Genomic DNA, 18,402 nt, shown 5'->3' with positions numbered 1-18,402 from the left:
TGAGAACGGAAAGAATGATGTTTGCCGCAACCACAGGGGAGGAACTGATGAAAGACGGGTGACCGAGGATTTCAGGTGACTGCAAAATATTTAGTACTTGGATTTATAACCAAAGTCAAACGTTGATGACCTGGTAATCACCCTTATGTTTTATTTTGTGTGACGACAGCAATGCTAATCGGAGCCACTTTTAATCAAATTGGTCGGCTGTTTTATGAAACAGCTTACCGCTCATTATCGGACTGAGGTTTACCAGAGAGGCAGGACATGTGTTTCATATAAGGATAAAACACAGAGGTTCATTCAAGCCTAACTTATCTGCAAGAGTAAAATTCCTGATATTTTAGTTGTCCCGTACTGATGAACTGTTTCTAGGGCTAACAGTATCACCGCTGGCTGGGCGGTAAGACTGCCTTTTTAAATGATGCCCAGATGTTCGAGAGTTCTGGTTAGGTGTTCTACTTGAGTTATGGTTTCTGGTGTAAAGCACTGTGTGAAACCCCACTTGCAACCAGAGAGCAGCATATAACACCAAGTGTGGCAAATAATGTTTGCTACCAACTGCCGCTCATCATTTTTTTTTTTTTTTTTGACAGATTCAGCTCACAATTAGAGACTAAAGTAACCTTCCCCATGGTGTTGAGATGTGAATTCATGAAAACAGCTGCCATTGGTAAACACTTCAAGTGTTAAAACAGCCAAATTCTTCCAGTCCCAGGGAAAAATATACAGTATAATGAAATTAATGACAGCAATAAATGTGCTTCTTGGGTTCAGATCCTTTATGACAGCATAGGGGAATTTGTGTGGTAGGATGAAGAAGGTGAATACATTTTACTTACTTTTTTTTTTTTGTCTCTGATTCCCAAAAGGAAACTGCCCCAAATTAAAGATTTAGGAATAGGTTTCGGCTATGTTAAGGGCAGTTCAAAATCACTTGGATGGTAGTTGAAGTTCAGATGTGAAAACTTTATCAGTGGGATTCTGCTCTCAGGGATCACTGCATTATTCTTTAATATTCTTTAACAAAGAAGATTTCACCAATTATAACCCGACACATGTTTTTACTCTTTCTGCTAGGTTGGTAATTGCTAACTGAAGAGAACTTTTATCTGTTCATGTGGTAAAAACCCAAAGAAAATAATAGGAAGAAAGCAAGATGTGAATTAAATCCTAAGTAACAAACTCAGGGCATAGTCCACGAGTAAGAAGAACGCTCTCTTCGTAGCAAATCAGAAAGCCAAGAATCTCGTCTCTCCCACCAGTCCGAGGGGGAAACATCAACAATTCATGTTATGTGTCAGAGTTTCAGCTCCTATGTTTAAAAAAAAAAAAAAGGGTAAATAGGAAAGGATCATCTGTAAGATTTCTCCCAGGCATAAATAACTGTTATTTATGTTAGCAAGAACACTACTGCCAGAGCAGAACCTTCAGATAAAAGGAAGGCTTCACACTAGTAAAGAAAACAAATGGAAAAAGGAAATCAAATGCTAAGAAGACAGCTTAGACTTAAAAAAAAAAAAAAAAATCCTGGGGCGCCTGGGTGGCCCAGTGGGTTAAAGCCTCTGCCTTTGGCTCAGGTCATGATCCCAGGGTCCTGGGATCGAGCCCCACATCGGGCTCTCTGCTCAGCGGGGAACCTACTTCTCCCTCTCTCTGCCTGCCTCTCTGCCTACCTGTGATCTCTGTCAAATAAATAAATAAAATCTTTTAAAAATAAATAAAAAATTAAAATTAAAAAAAATCCTGATAAGGATCCCATTTGTAAGGTGTCTTACACCACAAATAATAGAGTATTTGCAAGTTCAAGTTAGACCTTCATGATGCAGATGAGGAAACTGGCTCAGATGAGTGAAGGGGCTGGTTCAAAGTCAGGGAGCGAGCGGAAAGAATGGAAGATCGGCAGTGAGGTTCTCTGACCACCAGTGCCCCAGTGGCCCCCGGCCCCCTGCACCACCTGTCACCACCACCCGATTCTTAATGATATGACATGTTCTTCCTCTTCCTGTCATCTGCCCTGGGGGATTAGATGTCCCTCCTTCATCATTCATTCAGCGGTATTTACAGAGCACAAAAGAGTCGGGTACCACTCTGAGCTCAGCATATGCGACGGTAGGTGATGGGGCATCTCTCTGTCATTAGAAGCACGCAAAACAAACGCCCTCTGAAAGTATGTGTCTGTGGATGACATTCTGGGCTTCTCCGGCACCTCCACGGAGGGAGCTGTTCGTATCAGCAAACAGAAACTGAATACGGACGACGCTACTACGATTGAAACCTATTCCTCCAAACAGATCCAAGTTTGAAACAAACATCCTCAAGGCAAATCTTTTTTCTTTCCTAAAGATCCTCAAAAATAGGTTATGGATCTTGAATGGAGGTAGCGAGTGTGCACAGAACGAAATTCTTCCACTTTTAACATGAATCCCTCGCTCTCAGAAACACTGACATGGTGTCAGGGAAATAAAAGATCATTGTGCTTTTCGTAAGATTTCAAATATACCTTATCTGCTTAAATATTGGGCTATTTATTATAATTACATGTATTTAATTTTTAAATTTTGAAAGGCTATTATGGAGATGGAATTACAGAGATTGATTATAGAGTTCACAACACCCTATAGAAATCAATTCTCTAATATAGAGCACCTATGGGTAACAGAGATAAATTAAAATGGCAAGAATAAAGAATAGTTTTGAAGATTTACATTATTTTTCCCCATATGTAGCCTAAACTGTTATTTTCACCCATCTTTGGGAGACGTTAACTTGACTTCTGTAACATGTGTCTAAAAATGCTGATGGAACATGAAATAAAAATTAGGTCTACATTAAAAAAAAACAAAAAACAAAAAAACCTCTAGCCCTGAGTAAGTGCCGTGGGTAATTCTGGCATTACTTACGATATTTTCCATGGAAGCAGATGAAGGATTGATTGCTTGAGAAGATGTATTTAGATCACTTAGTAAGGAAACAAAGTACAAATAACAAGCCAGCAACAACAAAACCATTGTGTAATATACTGGGCCAAACAAACAGGCAACAAAACGGGTAACATAAACTGGTAACACTGTAAAAATGAGTTTCAAGACCAACGCAGAGGGAGTGACAGATGTATATGAAATTTTAGGGAAAAAGCACATCAGACAAATGGGGCGGTTTTTATGGATAATTATCCAAAGATCAGAGTGGGAAAGGACAGGATTCCCTAAATCCCAGGGCTGACAGCCGCGATTGCCTAGATGCTGGAAATCAAACCAATGACATCCGTGTGACCAGGAGACCTCCCTCACACAGCATGTGGCTGCCTGTCCCACCCGCGCTGAAATCTGTCACTGGGAACTCCTTTTCCTTAGGACCACCAGCTCCTCCCTCCTGCTATATCTCTCGTCATGTTCAGCAAAAGGAAACCAAGTGACATTTTCATTGTCCACTTAAGAAACACAATGCCAAGGCCAAATACTCATTAGGTACACGGTTCCTACTTTCTACTCAGTGCAAGTGCTAGTTTGTCCATAAACCACAGGTCACCCTTTTTCCAGCATCCAATACGATCTTTCTCACTGGTTCCCAAGCTTTTGTAACCGAGTTTTTGCTTCCCCCCGACCCCGGCTCTGGCTCATGTTTTCTTTCTTCCCAATGCTGTGTATTTTAGATTTCCGCTAGGATCGCAACCCGTTTCTAAGTCATACTTTCTGTACCACATTTCTGTTCCTGTAGGCCAGCCACCCCAATGCTCACCAATTTAAAATAATAATACTTCGTTACCACTTACCTACTCTATAGGTCACTGGGCTCTCTCTTCTGTTGAGGGTGGCTTCAGGTCAGTGGGTTCTCTCTCCTTCTGGGGGGCTGTCTAGCCTCCCTTCTCCTCCCTGCAGGCTCCCATACCCCAGCGGGCCAGAGCAGGCTCTTTCTCAGGGAGCCCAGAGGATTCTGAAAGAGAGTCTAAGCAAGCAAGTCTTCTTGAGTCCTAGGCTTGGACCTGGTACACCCGTCCTTCCTTTGACTTCTATTGGCCAACAGGAATCATAAAGCCAGCCCAGATTCAAGAAATGGGAAAAATAACTGTCTCTCTTAAGGAAAAAAGGTACACCACAGGGGACAAGACCAGGAGGATGTAATGTCATATCAACACTTTCCCTCGTATTTCCTATGTTCTGAGCTGATGAATTAAACAAACATAGGAACGGGTACTCCATACAGAACCACACAGACCCTGTTTCAATTAAGAGAAAGGTCCCTCTTTCTGTATGATCAAAAGCAGTAAACATCTGTATTTGTTATTATCCATTTTCTAAGGACAGATCATACTGAGTACATCTGCTTTGTTCTGAATAGTATGGCTGTTATCAAATGTATGTAATGATTCCTTTTTTCCTGTTCCCACTACATTCCACCGAGTAGGAGGAGACAAACACCATGACCGGGACTTTACTGCCACCAGGAGAAATGAAGTGATGGGTCAGCTTTTGTTTTCAGTCCTGTTTTTGGCATTTCATAAAATATACAAGGTCTGCATCAGAAGTTTTCTTTTGTCCTAACGTTATAAAATGAAATTAATTTCCCATGGCAACTTTTGTTTCTAGAGTTTAGTATAAGGAAGTGAGTGACCAAAACCCAGCAAACTTCCAGATGGTTTCAAAGCAGAGTAAACAAACCAGCATCTGCCCATCTTCAGCCCCCTGGGTGCCATGTGCTTCCCCTTTAATCCATCTGTGGTCCTGGTTACATAATTTTCAATCTTACTTTCTCAGGTTCCTTCTCCAAGCACTCCCCCTCTGCTTTCTCAACTGAAATCACACCAATGATAGGTGTGAGTTTTGCTTTTTTTTGTTTTGTTCTAACATGGAAGACTTCCCATGAGGAACCAGACGATCAGATAATTAGGAGCCAAAGGCTTATTATATTTCAAATATCTAACAATGTGTGATGCTTATTATTTATTAGTCTTTGCGTAAAAATTATTGAGAATGCGAAGACATAAAGGATTATCATTGAAAATCTCTTCCTAGAGTATTTTCTTGGGAAACTTAAATAAGAGTTCATTTCTTTCAATAGTTGGCAAAAGTCTGAAAACCAAAGTTGACTCCTGCTACCTGAACAGATTAGACAATCTTGCCAGTAAACAAGGGTCTAGTGGGTCTCCCCAAGTACCAAAACCCACAACTGGAAGGACCTTTCGCACAGAAAATAAAGCATCTTATGGGTCTTTGGGACTGCTCAACCTTATCTTGGAAAGGACTCTTCCTACTAATTTAGCTCCTGACTAAATATTAGAATCACTTGGGCATCTCCCAGAGTCCACCACTCTGCAGAATTGGGTATTCTCACCTGATGGGTGTACCAGGGGGCCACTGTTCTATTTTAACATAATTCCTGTGCGACTCCCCTGTAGAGCCCAGCACGAGGACTACTACTAGCCTCTCGATGAATATTCCTTTGACTGAGTTGTATTTCATTTTTAAAAAACATTAATATTGTGTCTGAATTTACTGACACTTTTTGAGTCAACATCGCATTCATTGTTCTCACGCGTGCACAGACCATCTTTCCCGACAAAGGGGTGTCGTTAGGTTCTATGAGCCGAGGAACCACATGACAAAGATGGAAAGACACTGCGTGATGGAATGGGCTTTGCATACAAATTACTTGAGCTAATCATATTTTGGGAACATAATTAGCAGCCTGGGGAAAAATAAACAAAGATAGCTGTAGGTTCTGATGCAGCATCTTCGGGCCTTAATCTCGCTGGTATGGGAAATTTGAATAAATGTATGCTCCTTTGAGATTGGCCAAATCGGAGAGTGGCATATATTATTATTCAGCACCTTTGATGAGTTACAATATTAATTAAATGTTACAACTAAAGGACATTCAATGCAAATGAGGGTAACTTTATAATGTGATTTTTAATCTGACTGTCCAGGGTCATAAACAAAAAGTGACTTTTGGTGGGTTTCCATGGAGGTCAATTAAAACTATGTTTTTCCATAAAGAGGAACATGTGTCCACTTATCCCTGAAACATGCATGTACACTGATGATAGTTAATTCAACAAATTTATATCGATCTCCTATATCGGTGGGCACTGTGAGTACTATAGGATTTCCAATCTATGATATCGTTGACTACAACGTCAACATTTGGATGTGACAATGAGAGAAAAAATTGCAGATTAAAACACAGTGGCCATTGCTTCAAAGTATCTTATAATTAGGAAAAAATAAAAAAGTCAAATTTATTGAGCAGTTACTGTGCACCAGGCCTTGTGTCAAACTCTAAACATCACAATAACCATACTGAGGGATCATTATAATTCTTAACCTATGGATGGGGGTGGGGGGTGGGGAATCAGGTTTAGAGAAGTGCAAGCACTTCCCCAAGGTCACATGATCTGATATTAAGATTCAGAGTCCCATCTTTTAACAACATAGCATTCCATTGCTTACAGTCTATCAGGGAAAAAAATCAAACTTTATTTTCAAACTAACAGGATGTGCAGTTTTGCATGTGGTCCTTCAAAAGAAGGACATGTAAGTCAAACTCTGGGTTCCCAGAAAGTATCCTGGAGCAGAGAGATCTGGTTTTTAAAGTCCCTGAAACAACAGGTTTGGCGATACACATAAAGACCCCCAATTTGCATAGCTAACTGAATTACATAAAGAATCAGAGGATTTTAGAGGGAGAAGACTATTGTAAGTCATTTAGCCTAGCTTTTAGAACGAGGGCCTTGGGATTCAGGGAGGCCAATGCATTTGCTGAAGGGCAGGGTATCAGTTCATCGCCCAGACAGCACACTGCTAACAGCTCAGGACCTGTGTTCAACAATGCCATTATTTACAGGGCAAATTATAAATTCTGTAGACATGGTAACCCGGCAAAAAGTATTTAGTCAAGGTAAAGATACAACTAGAATTTTTATTCTAAAAATATCTTCTTATTGGCAATGTGACAGATTTTGGGCAGAGGAAGACAAGTATCAGATTATTATGTAAGTCTGGTGGCTCCCCAGGGAGTAACTGTGATACCCAAGACCACAGCTGGTAACGTCTAGAAACACTTTTGATTGTCAGGACTGAAGGGAGGTGCTATCTTGTGGATAGAAGCATATCCCTTGTGGATAGGAATGCTGCTTAAATATCCTACAACAAATGGAATGCCCCTACCCCCCGCTCAACACACACACACACACACACACACACACACACACACTCCAAATAATCATCTGGTCCCATGTCAATCATGCCGAGGTTGGGAAACCCCCTGTTCATCCAACAAGACATCAAGATCCAAACTAGCATGACGGCAGTGGGATTGAGTTCAAGTTTCACTTATTCATTAGTCATTGTGGATCAGCTTTTGTGCCAGGGACTGGAACGTACTCCAGATTTTAAAAAAATGAAGATATGCACAGGGAACCCCTGTTCTCCCATGGCTTACTTCACAGTAGGAGAGATCTAAGCTGCTTAAATATAATATGAAGAGGATCGTGGTGGTGGAAACGCATGCAGTGATGGGAGGACGGGGAGGTCTCACCTCCTACCCGAAGCTTCCGTTCTGTCAGTTTCTTACATCAGTCTTTTCATAATTTAATATTAACTCAACTGTGTGTAATGAAAAAGATTCTGCCAACTGTAAGGACCTTTTTAGAGGCTTCCATCCATTGTTGTTCCATTCCAATAATAACCTTGTTGTTTAACCCTTAAACAGTCCCTGCCCCCCTCCCCCAAGGGACTTACTCAAAAACAAGTCCCAGAAATCAGCCCCAGGTAACAAAGCCAAATACAAGGGTACAAGGGTGGGTCAGGCCAGGTGGAGACATCTGATCAGTGGGGGCGCATACTGTTTCCCTAATTACCAAGGAGTATGGGCCCTGCCCTTTGGGCACCAATTCTGACCAAGGTGATAGGCTGGTTCAAATGTCTACTATAGGGTAAATTGTAATTCAATTGGTCACTTATGTGTGACCTAGCATGACTATGTAGCTTTCTCCGTGTGTTACAATTTCATTGGCCACCTGTGCGTGGCCAGGCCCAACCACACGGTCTTTGCCCTTAAAAGCTAGTCTGTGAAACAGAGAGAGGTCGACCTCTCTTTTAAGAGGTGCGGCCCCAAACGTTCGGTCTGATTCTTGATGCTTGGTGCGAAATGAAGCTTTGCTTGACCTTCGCTTTGTATCAGTCTCACTCCTTTAATCACAGACCCATTATTGGGGGACCTAACACCGACCACAGATATGGCGCTACGAGAAGAAGGAATGGGGCCACACATAACTTCTTGGTTTATGAAATACTCCACTGGGAAAGTAACATTGAAGGTACCATTTTAAGACAAAGAGGAGGAGGAAAATCCTCCAAGCTGCTGGAACACCATCTGCGATAAACGGAGTCAGAATTAGAAGGGAGGCAGCAGATGGTGACCGGATCACAGAAAAAGCTGTGTGGGAAAGAGGTGGCTCAATGAGGGTCACAGGGGCAAGATCCCCCTGGCCAACCATTATTTTTGAGCGGGCAATGGAAATCACGTGCTCCAATACCAATCCGTAACAGAACAACACCCACTGACCTTAGGGGAAGCCCCTCATGATGAAAACATGGGCAACTCGCCCTCCACACAGCCGTGCTCTCTGAACGGTGTGGGGCTGGGATTCCAGGTCTGGACTCAACAGGTATTTGGGAAGGTCATGATTTAGAACGGTTCCATGAACTTCAGGATCTGACTTCAGTGCACCCCGCCAATCCACACATGCATACAATTCATTTAAGGCTCAGGACATTTTTAGAGAAAGGCCTGTAGCCACTATGAATTTATTTATTTAAAGTCATCAGAATGAGAGAAATAAAGCATCTGTGAATGTGGCATTTCAGTGAATTGTGGCCTTTTCTAAAGATATTTTGAGTTGCAAACGAGGCTTTTTTTTTTTTTTCTTTCTTTTTTTAAAGAGATTGCAACTGAAAACAGGAGAAGAGGGTTTGTTTCGGGTCAATCTTACATTTTCTTCTTAATGAAAAATTAGTTTTGGAGAGAATGGCATCCCTCTGATTTCACGGTATTTATAGGGAAAAAAAAATTGTGCCTTTCTCAGGGCTAGTAATTAAATAACTGAACGGAAATTAAGACGGTAGGGAATTAGTGGTACATAAAGCATACAGCTATTTCTCTTCCTTTAAAATACATTTGTGAGGTTGAGTACAGTCTGTGCAGGGCGAAATGGTGAATCTCTACAGTGTTTAAAACATTTAATGCACAATTTACCTGCGACAGTGAATTAGCAACTTGTACATAAAAGCACAAAGGCAGAGGAGCCAGCACAGACATTAGGAGCTCACCGAGCTGACAGTGAGTCTTGGTGACAACCTCTTGTTTGCCTAATGGCCAAGCAGGTTTGAAGGAAACTACATTACTGAAGTGTCCAGGACCTGTTACTCAAAAACTGAATATTGTTGGGAAAAATGACATATAAAAAATAGAAAGCAAGGCACTCTATGATAATTGTGTCAAGCGGACCCTCCCATTAGATGCTGTTTTCTTGCAGAGTGATGTTCTTCCTGGGGGTAATGCTGAAAGCAAATCAATGGTGAGGTCCAGATATCACACATATTTTAATACCTTTCATTTTCTTTGAGAATATCTGCCCGAATCTGATGCCGATGAAAAGGCGGGATTGGGATATAGAGAAATTGGACATGACTTCAAACTGATAATTTCTTGCCTTTAACATTCCGATCATTTGAAGTCATTTAGACATTGGGTTGACATACACAGTATTTAAAATAAGGCATGCATCTTTTTTAAAAATGGCATTTCACTCACAAACTTCCATCATTCGTAATAACTGGGCATGGTTGGAATAACGACCTATTTGCATTTTTAGTTTTAAGGGAGCTGTACTTGGTGATGTGAGTTTAGTGAGTACTTCCAAATATCCCAGAGGGCCTAAAAAGCTTGTTATAATATTATTGCAATTATAATGATAAAAAAACAATGACAGGTGAAGGCTTTGTTTCTAGAGAATTACACTGGAATATGGAAAATTAGAGTATTTTCTAAGTTACAAATGTGCTTCAAACTTGTTTGTATCCTTGGGATACAAAGTTTGACACATTTCCTCTCCCCAACTGGATGATTATGGCTCCGGGTTTACAATGGAAGGTGAGCTGACCTCCTATTTAAAATGTAAAACCAAGTGTCGAGCTGCTAAAAGTGTCTTTAACAGACTGGACAAGGGAGACGGTAATTGAAATTCAGAGCAAGCAATTAACTCCCCCCACGGTTCATCAAATCACTAAATCTGCCCACTGCTTTTTTTTTTTTTTTTTAAGATTTTTAAAAACAAAACCCATGATAATCAAAAGACTTCCTTCTCGTAAATTAAACATGTAAAACCGCATCTGCTTCTTCAGGGTAATTAATTCATTGACATTTAAATCAATTGATAAGAGCACCAACCAGCACCATTAGTTAATTAGTAACTTAAGAAAACAGGCGTGGAGTGCTTAGCGAGTCCCTGGTCATCTACCAAGCACCCAGACACAGTAAAAAACAAGACGCAGTCACGTGATCTGTGGTGGGATTCTAAGTTCGGGCTTATCCGGAAGGACTTCGGGTCAAGGCTGGACCCAGAGATGCTGTCAGGGGCCAGCCTGTTCAGGCAAGTAAGCAAGCAAGGTGGAAAGGAGGAGTCTGACGATGGTGGACAGGAGGACATACACTAACACGTCGCATCGCAATGACCAAACACATGCCTTTGAAACCCAGAGTGAGCACCAGCTTCTACTTGGAGGACTAGGCTGGTTGGGGGGTCGGGAGGGGGGGGGGTGGGCGGTGACAGTGAGAAGCTTTGTAAGTAGAAGGAAGTGGGAAATCAAGTGGCGGGTGACTGCAGCCCACTGCTCAAGGGATCACCCCTGGATCTCCATCAAGTCAAAAACTAAAGTGGCTTGCCCCTGCCCACCCCCCACATCTGCCATCTCTCCCCACCTCACCTGGAGCAGCGCCCCTTTCTGGCTTATTATCCAAGGGACTGATGGGAGTGGCTTTAAAAATATGAAAACAAATGGAGGAGAATAATTAGCTAACTAAGCATGAAATCCTTTAGTATTTAGTAAATTGCGTGTATGTATTCATATATGTAAATAGAACAGGAAATATATATATAAAATAATAATTACACAAAATAGGAGATAAAGTAAAAGCGAAATCATTTCGGCTCTCTGGGGGGCTCTTTCCCGGGCTACGAGCCCTACCACTTACTACACGTGTGTCATCTGCCAAATTATCTAAGTCAGTTAAGCCTCCGTTTCTCTGCCAAGCGGGGGCAGTAGTGGTACCCGTCTCCCACTGGGGCTGAGGGAAAGAAGAGTCCGCACAGATAGCATTTAGAAGACAGGCTGGCCCAGCGTAACCTCCCAGACCGTGTCATTGATTTTCCTTCTGCAGCCAGGGGCACCTGCTGAATGGTTAAAAGGTGGAGGGAAAAAGCAGCCTCAGTATCCTGCTTTCGGCTTTTAGCTAAGATTTTCTGAACCGAGAGGGACAGAATAACTTGCGACAGCTGGAGAGGCCTGGAGAGGGTAGAGTCAACTCAACACCTTCTACATTTTACAAACTGAGTCCATTTGTAAAATGGTAAGAGTCTGTAAGTTGGTTGAGAGTGTGGGTTTCGCTCTGAGTCACTGGGTTGGGGGGGGGGGGGGAGGCGCGTGTGTGGTGTCCTGACCTCGCCCTGGAGAGAGGACCAGCATACTCATGACCCTGGGAGTTGGTCAAAGGGGGCTGTGAACAGCAGAGATTGGACCAGAACCCTGTGACAGGGCACCACCTCCCCGTCACCCCTCACACGGCACGAGAGCCATACATGGGCAGGGTGGAAGGCGGTCTCCGAGATCAACGCCTTGAAATAGTGCCCTGAGTCTGAGCTCCCATGTACAGCACTGCCAAGCGCAACAACAGCCCAGGGTGCCCAAGTGTTTTGATCGTGAGGACGTCAGGTGCACCTTCAGCTGGTGACCCGTGGAGGCCTTGGAGTGGGACAAGACCAGACAAGGGGGTCCTTTGAACTGCAGGCAGAAGGCGACAATCAGCAGTGGGTACCAGACATCATCAATAGCCCCTCCATAAAGTACAGGACAGAGAAGCTGCTCAAAGCCAGAGCCCACAGCAGGGTCTCCCGAAGCCTCCCCAGACCACTCACTTCTGAGTGCAGAGGGACAGGGAAGGATTGCCCAGACATAGTAGGATTTGCACACAGCCTTCCTTGCCCAGCAGCCCTCCCGCGGATAAGGAGGAATAAAGGCAAGAGGGGCCACAGACAAACGGCCATGAAAAGGGATTTAAATTTTGCGGGCACTTTCCCCTCCAGAATCAGAATTAAACAGGAGGAGATGGTTTTGAACTAGAAAAACAAACAAACAAACAAAAAACCTGTTGCCTTGACTTTGTTTGCACTATGTCATTTCGGGGTTCCCTATCTCCCTGCCATGGGCTGGCTACTCTTAGGAACCAGGCTCCAGACCAAGTGACAGAACATGAAAAGGAATGACTTTGGTTGAACCTTTCAGTTTGAACAGGACACAATCTTACCACTTCACGAAATGTAAATGGTTAGCCGTTACTAATAGGGCCACCCCATCTCCCATCTCTAGAAGGTCCTCTCAGTTTTCAGGAATCCTAGTGTGGGGGCTCAGAGTGTTCACCACAATGTGTCGTTTCTAAAGGTAGTTTTCATCCGCAGAGGCTACACCAGTGTCCTTCCCAAAGCCAAACTACCTTCGAGAGGGAACTCTGAGTTGGGTCCCCTTTCGATTCCTCCAGGATGACCACTTCTCAGTGAGAGCTGACCATGGCTCAGGAACCATTTCCGATTTTTTGTTTTTGGACTCACTAGTCATTTGTTACGAACATCCATCTTGCCTTCTATCATTTCCCCTTGGGTGGGCTGGAGTGTCATCGGACCTTCCGAATTAGAAGGAACCTTGGAGAGATTCTAGTCTAGATTATACATAAACTGAGTCCCAGGTGATCTACATGACTTGCAGAGGTCACCTAATAATGTTGGTGGTACACCTAAGCCTATGTGGCCTCCTGGTGCCCGCCCAGAGCCTTAAGACACACGCTTTGGGGCACACCCCCGGAGGTGGCCTGAAAATGCATGAGGACAAGCCTTCGGATCCACTGAGACCAGCGTTCCCTTCACAAACATCTGCCAGAGAGCAATTTCCCAAACACAGAGAGCGCACGTTGTTAGCTCCCACAGAAAAGGAATTCCGACCAGGGGGAGCCATGGGTGCCGAGTGCTTCATTTTTCTGAGGAAACCACCACTAGTTATCAAGAACTGAGTAAAGAGTTTACCCATTGGGGGGCCTGATGCACAGGAGTGAAAGGAGTCTGATTTAGGTTTTGTTCACAAGAGGGGAAGTCGTTTGATGTACAGCTTCACCAAAAAAGTAAACTTCGCTGCAGAAGGAAAATACTTCCAGTGGAGAATTCCTAGGTTTTATTGGAGTTCAGGAAAAGTAGAAGCTATTGATGTAGGAGGTTAATGTCTGTCACAGTCTGGGTGTTTTGCAATGACTTCCTTCACAGCGTGTTCATTTTAAGAATAAAGAGGTCTTTACGGTTAGTGGAGGTTTAATGAGGATTACAATGGCCCCCCAGATGCTTACAACCCATTTAAATAACCCATAACCCCTGTGTTTATCATGAGAAGGAACATGCCAATTTAAGGTATTACAAACATTCCCCTGAAAAACTTTAGTTTCCACAGGCATTTTCAATAATTTTCCTCTACATCCTGCAATTTATAAATTGCAGAATGTATGTTACTATGGAAACGACCTCTGGTCTGTTACTCGAATGCATGAAAGATAAGCTTTGGGGACACACCCCCACTAGCAAGTGTCTTTCTTTACTGTTTCATCCCTCCGTACCCCCTTCTTCTTCATACACGTTAGCGACGAGACGTTAGAATAGGTATCATAAAGAAGACAAATAGGGAATTCAATAAAAGCACAAATGTTTTCTGCAAACAGAATCGGGAGAGCCTAAAGATAGAAAAGTAATAGAAGTAATGTTGACGCAGCTAATATTTGTTGACTACTTACAAGGGTTTGCTCCTGTGAAATTCAAACTTCAGTGGGCACGAGCATGAGTCACCCAGCAAGGCTCTACCCCTACGTCTCGGAGGCAGCAGATCTGGGGCGGGACCCCCATTTTTCTTTCTTAACAAGTCCCATGGGAAGGGGCTACTGAGGGTCCAGACACCATAAGGAGAACCCCTACTCTAAGCATCAAAGTACTTTTTAAAAATTGTGTTAAAATACATATTATGTAAGATTTGCCCTTTTAACCATTTTCAAGCATATGACATTCAGGATGTTCACAAGGTCGCGCGACTACCTGGTGATGGTTCCAGCTCCCAAACTCCTTCATCCCTAACTGAAACTGTTCCCACTGATAAATACCGTCCATTCCTCCCCTTCACGCAGCCTGTGGCAACCGCCGTTCCACGGTCTCTGTGAACTCAACTATTTTAGGTGCCTCATAAAGGGACATCATACAATGTTTGTCCTCTGAGGACTAGCTTGTTTCCCTTAGCATAACGTGGTCGAAGTGTATTCATGTTGTAGCTGGTGTCAGGACTTCCATCCTCTGTAAGACTGAAGAATATGCTTGTGTTGTATCGACCACATTTTGTTGATCCGTCCATCTGCTGATGGACGCTGGTTTTGTTTCTACCTCTTGGCTACTGCAAATCATGCTGTGAACATGGGTTTACAAATATCTTTTCAAATACCTGCTTTCAATTCTTTTGGTCATCTACCAAGAAGTATAATTGCTGATTCTAAGCATTTTACATGTATATGTAAACTGCACATTTAGAAAAAGTAGGTTATCTCCACCTTATAGTTGAGGGGATGGGCACCCAGAATTCACCTTGTCTTCCTCAGGCCACGCAGCTGGTAAGCACACCCTGGTTTCTGGCACGGGCCAGGCTGCTTCCTCTGTTCAGGAACCCAGGACACTTAATTTTCTTCTCTACCTAAAGAAAGCACTTTATTTTCCCGGCAAAACTACCCTCATTTATACAGACCTTAATTTTTTTTTTTTTTTACAATAAAAGTGGAAGTAATTACCTTTCAAAATTAATGGCTAGTATGAGATTAAATAATAATATGTATGTAAGAATTCTGGTGGAGGATAAAGCCAATTTAATTCTTTCCAGTTTGTTAATTTATGCATTTCTCCTTTAAATTATTTCCAGAATAAAGTAGGCTCAACTATTTCTAAAATCTGCCACATAGGGGCCAAAACTATTTTCAGTTGCCTAGCCTTCACAGTTCCACTCTAAGAGGTAAAAATGACAAGCTGACGGTAGAGTAAAACTGCTCTTCCGATGGTCAGAACAGCAGGACTGGCCCATGGTCATATGTTCCATTCTCTGGATAATTAGCCAACCGTCCACTGAGAAATTCCTTTAGTGGGATTTATAGGCAGTTAGGTTAAATTAATATGCCACAAGAATTAGAGGCCATGATCTGAATACTACAGGGAAAATCCAGCACCGGGTATAGGACACAGGATAACAGAAGAACATGGCTGAGAAATTCACAGGGGGCCCAGATTAAAACGTTAGACTCTGTTTCCGGAAGGCACCTTCCTACGTGGACTGCTTACTCCCATGTCTCAAACTCAGAAAGGCTAATAGGTATGACAGTGCACGTCAAATATGAGGGATGATGAAGACGGTGCTTTAAAATGGTCCGAAGACTGGAGGGCATCATTAATGATGGACATTTTAAATATTTTAAAGAGGCACATTTATTCTCCCAGATTTGCAATCAGGAAGCAGTGGGTTTTAAGGCTGTGCATAGGCAAATAAGCATTTCCATTCTTCAAACCTTGTCTCAGATCAGACATACACATTGTATTTCCTGCCAATCTCAATGCTTCAAGAATATTGAAAGATTTCAAAAAAAATAAAAAAGAATACTGAAAGATTATTAGAGCACTATTGCATTGATAACTGAAAGCCAACCTTTAGCTCAAAGAGACATGAGAGAAGATGAGACTGTATGAGAAAGGCACTTCCCCACTCCTTGGTCTAGTTCCTCAGGCAGCATGATACGGAATTCTAGAAGTCAAGTGAAGAGAAAGATTTCTCTTACATAAACAACTGAATGGTGGGCACTTCCTGTGTGTGACAAAATTTGCAAATATTTCCCCATCTCTAGTTTTGTAGGCTGTAACCTAAATGTTGCCCGCCCTTCCAGCTGCTCTGTAAATTACACAATTTTCCGTTGTATTCGTGGAGCTCTCAATGAACAGTCTTTTGTGGGAGATTCTACCCAGCCTCTCCCCCCATCTTCCGGAAAACTGTCCTTTCCCCCCAAAAGTACCACCAACATGGCCTTCCTTGTACTTTTAATGTAACATCAAAGATTGCTTTTGAACAGATCTGGAAATCTAGATTTCCACTAAATAACAAAAGGCTCTTCTCCCATTTCCTAAGGTTCTACTTGCATTTAAATATTTTTCTCTTTCCATTTCAACAGTTAGTGACAATTAATACAAAGAGAGGACAAAAATTAAAGTTATAGGATGGCATTCTCACTTTTTTCAATGTATTATCCCCACCCCGAGTCAAGCCTTCATTTTTCATGTTAATTTTCTTACACAAAGGACTTTAAACATATTTTTCTCATATTTAGATATAATGTTTAAGCATGAATAAATTCTGGATGGGCTCCTCCTTGAAACTGTTTTTATAGCTTGAGGTACCTTTCTTATATCAACATTTGACTAGATATTCCTTTCCATACCTAGAACATTCTTAATATCTGAGCTCAAATGGCTCTCTGATCAACATTGGTTCCCCTATGTAACTTTTTCAGTTCTCAAAGTACTTATGATTCTCCAGACATTTAATGTGAGATCCAAATATTATATATAAATCTACCTCCTGTTGTAATATATCTGCTAGAGAATCTATAATTATTTCTTGTTGAGATTTCTTTAAATATTTGGTTCTCTGAAGTCAAGATGGTACCCGTACGTTCAGTGTTCTCCTTCTCATCAGTCAGAATTCTTATTTGCATATGAGAAACACACACTGGATCACTTAAGCAGAAAAGAGCTTCATGGAAAGAAAACTGAATAGCTCACAGGCTTTCTTGGATCCAAAGAGACTTGGGGGACTTTTCAGGAACACCCTCCTAAACCTTACCAACAAAGCCTCCTGCATACCTGTTCAAAATCTCATTGGCTCTTACTTCTTTCTCCAATCAATGCTTCAAGAGTCAGTTCCGTGAAGACTTTGATGGACTTTCTGTATGTGATATCAGATAGTGCCTTGTCTTGAGTCTGCCTGCACAACTTACATTTTATCGTTTAAGAAGGAACATCCCTAAGCTGCCAGTGAAGACACCCTTAAGAGCCCGTGGGAGCCGGGGAGCCGATGTGTATGGAGTCACAACAGAGCAGAGGATGGATCTGTGTCAGTCCCTTTCATCAGCCAGGTACACAGTTAGGACCTTCATTTCATTAAGGTTCTTCACGCATATCCTGAAGCATGTAAGCCTTATACCTCATCGTGGTGGCTAAATCAGTAACACACCTCTGCATCTGCTTTCCTTCCTACCGTGTTTCAACTACTATGAACTCCTGCTCCCTGAGACCACAAGACCCAAAAACCTACCAGTTCCCAAGTCTGTTCCTTCAGACTTTTCTTTTAAGGAAAGCAATGATAAAAAAGTGTGATTTACTATGAATCTTCTTATTCCATTTCTCTCTTGATTAGCCTGTTAGTATATTCATTTATTATTTTAAAAGTTACTCTATAGAACAAACAGGGTTGATGGAGGGAGGTTGAGGATGGGTTAGATGCGTGATGGGTATTAAGAAGGGTACTTGCTGTAACGAGCCCTGGGTGTTGTACGGAAGTGATGAGTCACTGATTTCTACTCCAGAAACCAATACTGCACAGTCTGTTAAAATTTTTGAAAAGAAAAAAGTTACTCTAGAGATTGCAGCATGCATTCTTGATTAATTAAGGCCTAATTGAAATTAGTACTTTTTGTCACATCCTGGTCAGTTGTGTGGCCCTTTCTGTGACATGTGGACTATTGGTGTTGGATATTTTATATCAACTTCCAATTCCACAAGACATCATGATTTGTTGTTCTGTACAACAGATAATGACTTTTCAAGGAAAGGACTATGAAGGAGGAAAGACTGCTGTACAAGTTGAGTTGCCTTCATAGCCCAGTTGGTGTTCCTCGTGTGTTAATGCGATGGCAGAAAATAAGCTGCTAAGCCATGAGTTTAGCAAACTCATCATGGATTCATACCTTACCAGAAATACTATTTCTTAAGCTGCTGGTGGGTGCTGAGCATTCATA

The sequence above is a fragment of the Meles meles genome, chromosome 19 (assembly GCF_922984935.1).
Source record: "Meles meles chromosome 19, mMelMel3.1 paternal haplotype, whole genome shotgun sequence".
In the NCBI taxonomy this organism is placed as follows: Eukaryota; Metazoa; Chordata; class Mammalia; order Carnivora; family Mustelidae; genus Meles; species Meles meles.
The sequence above is the reverse complement of the archived record's forward strand: the minus strand, read 5'-3'. Positions refer to the sequence as shown.